Source organism: Sorex fumeus, unplaced genomic scaffold (assembly GCF_029834395.1).
Source record: "Sorex fumeus unplaced genomic scaffold, SorFum_2.1 ptg000012l, whole genome shotgun sequence".
NCBI classification, from domain to species: Eukaryota; Metazoa; Chordata; class Mammalia; order Eulipotyphla; family Soricidae; genus Sorex; species Sorex fumeus.
This window is the reverse complement of record NW_026606069.1, coordinates 1,669,339-1,673,803: the sequence shown is the minus strand read 5'-3', so window position 1 is coordinate 1,673,803 and position 4,465 is coordinate 1,669,339.

Sequence of the window (4,465 nt, the reverse complement as noted above, 5' to 3'; positions counted from 1 at the left end):
AAAAGATCTTAACCCTGTCCTATCTCTCTGACCTTGCTAATGTTTTTTGTTTTGTTTTGTTTTGTTTTGCTTTCTTGCTGTGTACCTAAGTTACAATGTTTCATGCAGACAAAAGTAATCACAATATATAAGGCAAACCAAATAATGCCATTAAGAGTAAATTTTTTTTATTATTGATATATGATAAATTTATTATTGTTAGACAATTAAAACTACAAAGAAGAGAGAAAATATTATTTGCAGTAGCGAGATGATCAGATGAGATCACTACATTTAGTCAGTGCCTCATGTTAAATTAGGGATTTAAACAAAATGGACACTTTCAGAGTTTTTCAGTGCAACAAAGTCTAATAGGAGTTTCTTTTTAATATTAATACTTAATGTAGTCATATTTATAAATTTAATAGCAGTAAAATATTCATTTCAATATCCACATTCTCTGTTATGTACTAGTATGCAATGGAAAAATCTAAGAAATGAGATAGTTAAGAAAATTTGAAGGCACAAAAGTTAAATAAAAATTCCATAGTCATGATTCGGAAAAATTAAAATTGTTACATGGTTCTATTTCCCAATTTATTTTACCTTCCAGACTAGCATTCTATTATAAAGCATAGTTTAGTTTTTGTTTTTCACTTTTGTGGTGCCTGGAGTCAAAGTCAGGCCTCACACACGTAAGGCAGGAATTCTACTACCTAGTCACATCCCCTACCCTAAAGCAGTTGAAATTTTAGAGCGTACATTTCAAAGTGTAGAAATTTCAGAGCTTACGTTTCATGAAGTCACATGATTTCAATCCTTAATTTTAATTTACAGTTGTGTTAATTTGTAGAAATCTTCTAAGCCTCATCTCAGATATTGTAAGTATTAAGAGATACAATGATATAGAACATTAAAATCCTAGTATGCTATTTTTAATATAATGCTTTTGTTGTTAAATGTGAGAAAAGTTCTCCTAAAAATGTTACTATAAGGGGTTGGGCTAACGTTCAGAAATATGGTGGAGTTTACCTAAGCAAAGATAAGAAGAAATAAAAGCATGTGGGTGAACAGAAAAGAGTCGGAAAATTATACACCTAAAACAAACATAAGAGTGTAGATGAATATTTGATCAATTAAAAGAACAACCCCCAGATAAGTAGCATCTGGTAATTTCCCCTAGAATAAATTTTATTTTGATTATGAGGATTCTTTCAATATGCATTTAATTGCCTAGAGAAACACATACCAGTATGAAGTCTATCATATTTTTTTTTAATCGGGGGCCACACCACACAGTTCTCAAGGCTTACTCTGGCTCTGTACTCAGGAATCACTTCTTGGAGGTATTCGGGGACCATATATGGCATCAGCATTTGAATCAAGGTTGGCTACATGGTATTATTTTAGTCCCCCATGCTCACTATTTTTAAGTTTACATAAGAGTCTGAGGACTGAAATCATTTCGAGAAGCTGTAATCATGAAGCAAAGTAGCACTATCAGGAACATCCTAAAGTATAGAGAGAATGGGTAAATGATAGACCAAACTCTCTCTTATAATTTTCCATTTTTTGGTGCCTTTAAAAATCCAGTAAGAAATTATAAGACAACAAAAATGTTTCATAGAGCTCAATCTTATAGAATAGAGAAAGAAAAAAATTATAAAATAGGACACAGAGGACAAAACAAGTAGAAAGAATGGGATGAAAGGAAATTAAATGGAGCTGGTGTCAATGAGTCTGGAAGTGGGAATCAATACTAGAAGGTTTTACAGAATCACAAACAGATGATTTAATGAATATGTCAGAAGACTCTACCAATACATGACTGAATATTTGACTGGAAATCAATGTCACTGAGTTGTTTGCTAGTCATGTTATAAAAGAACTGAAAATAATTTGTCAAAATATTATAATACAATTTAAAAATTATATGTGTATAAAGAATATTAAATATTTCAGTGATATACACATGAGAGATACATTATAATAAATTAATATAAATATTAGAAATTAATATTTCTAATCTTGAAAACAAAGGTGAATGACAAAATTATTTACCAAAGAACAGTATGACAAGAGTAGAGAGAAAGACTGGAGATAAATGTAAGAGTCAGTAAGTTATATCATTTATTTTTATATGACCGTTAGACTCTAGTTTGCTAAACTCTCTGCAATGACTTGAAGTAATTCTCCTCTAAATTTACAGTATTATCAGGTTATATGGAAAAAGTGAACAGTATACAGGTCCACTGTGGATCATCATAATTTCAGACTAGTGACCACTTTCCATGGGAAAAAATAAATCTCTGCAGTAATAGTTGATGCCTGAGAGGAATGACTACAGAGAAAACACTCCTGTACACACACACACAGGAACACACGCAAACACACACACACAAACATACACACACACACACATTATTCCAATGTCTCAGGTTTGGTAACAACAACTTCAAAGAACTTTTTAATGTCATATCATTAGATATGATTTTATAACATTTGACAGCTATGTTGCATTCAGCAATATGATAAAAATAGCAAATTAGTCAGGTCAAATAATGTTTCTATTCATATGTTTGAAGTTTCTGTATCATTTCTGTGACTATCTTATGCCTTAGAGCTATGTTTTCCATTTGATATGATAAAATATCTTTAATATACTTGCATATATTTCCCATATCTATGGATACTTAATTATCATTTTGGTTTCTAGCACCATACATATAGGTGCTCAAGACTTACTTGCATTTGGCAGGGATGGTGGGTCCCAAGCTGGGAATGAATCCTACTTGGTCATGGTGTATAAATTCAAGGGTCTTGACAATGTAAGAGTGGTTCAACATATGCAAGGCAATCAATGTAATACACCATATAAGGAAAAACAAAAAAATTATATGATTCCTTCAATAGATGCACGGTAAGCACCCATTCATAATAATAACTGTTAATAAAATATGAAAATATTCCCAGGAACCAGGTGAGACAGAAGAAGCTGCACGGACACTGGGCAAATTAATAGGAGGCAATTGCACAGGATTTAAATCCATGGATCTCTTCTAAACCTCACCCACAGGTTACAAAGGTGAAAGTTGTGTTTTTTTTTCAGTAGGTAGCCTCTAACGTGGCCACACTTATACTCCCTCCGTATAACTCATAAGATTCATCTCCAAAGTAACTCCACATAGTTACAAAGGAATGAAAGGAAAATCCTAGATCATTACCCTCAGACTTCACTAGGCACTAAGGGAAGACAGCTCAGGAACCCACCCCAAGGTAGGGAGGAAGATAGGAGTCCTGAAGTCTCAACATGGAATATCCACATACACAATTTCTCTGATAAAGAATTCAGAGATGATATGGTGAGGATGTCCAATGAGCTCACAGTGGAACAGACATCCGATAAAATACAGGAAGATGTGAGGGCAACAGTGGAATGAATAGTCAATAAGATACAGGAGGAAATGAGAGCAGAAATAAGAAAACTACAAACAGAAATGCCATCAGTTAAAAACTCAGTAGATGAAATAAAAAGCTCAATGGTTGCCCTCAACAGTAAAATGACAATAGTCAAAGACAGAATCAGTCAGCTTGAAGATGCAATCCAGTAAGTATACAGGCAACAAAAGAAGATGGAAAAAGACCTTAGAACAGCACAAGGTCAGGTAAGAGATGTAGCACTGCACTTTGCACTGACCTCCCATTGTTCATCGATTTGCTTGAGTGGGCACCAATCACATTTCCATTGTGAGACTTGTTGTTACTGTTTTTGACATATAGAACACACCATGGGGAGCTTTCCAGGCTCTGCCATGCAGGTGGGATGCTCTCTGTAGCTTGCTGAGCTCTCCGAGATGGAGGCAGGAAATGAACCTGGGTCAGCCGCATGCAAAGCAAACGCCCTACCAGCTGTGCTATCACTCCAGCCCCAAGTAAGAAATGAATGGGATGAATTCAAGAGGAACAGCAAAAGAATCATTGGAGTCCCAGAGTAATAAGCAGGCAACTCCAATGAAGTAATAACAGTTCAAGAAATCATCGCTGTAAAGTTCCCAAAGCTGGAAAAGCCAGGAATCCAGATCCAAGAAGCCCAAAGGGTGCCACTTAAAAGAAATCCCAATGAAAAGATCTCAAGACATATCCTAATAAGAACATCAAATATCATAGATAGACACAACACTGAAAGCAGCAAGATCAAAGAAGGAAATTACATACAAATAATCATACCTTAGATTTACAGCAGATTTATCGTATGAAATTCTCCAGGCCTGAGGTCAGTGGTGGGATATAGTTAAAAATTTAATGAAATGAATGCCTCACTAAGAATACTTTACCTAGCCAGATTCTCATTCATATTTGAAGGAATCATACTTAACTTCATGGATGGACTTTCCTTACCATAGGTAAAGCCATTTACCATAAGCCCATAGTGAACTTTATACTCTAATGAAGAACAGGTTTAAGATCAGTCACACGATAAGATTAC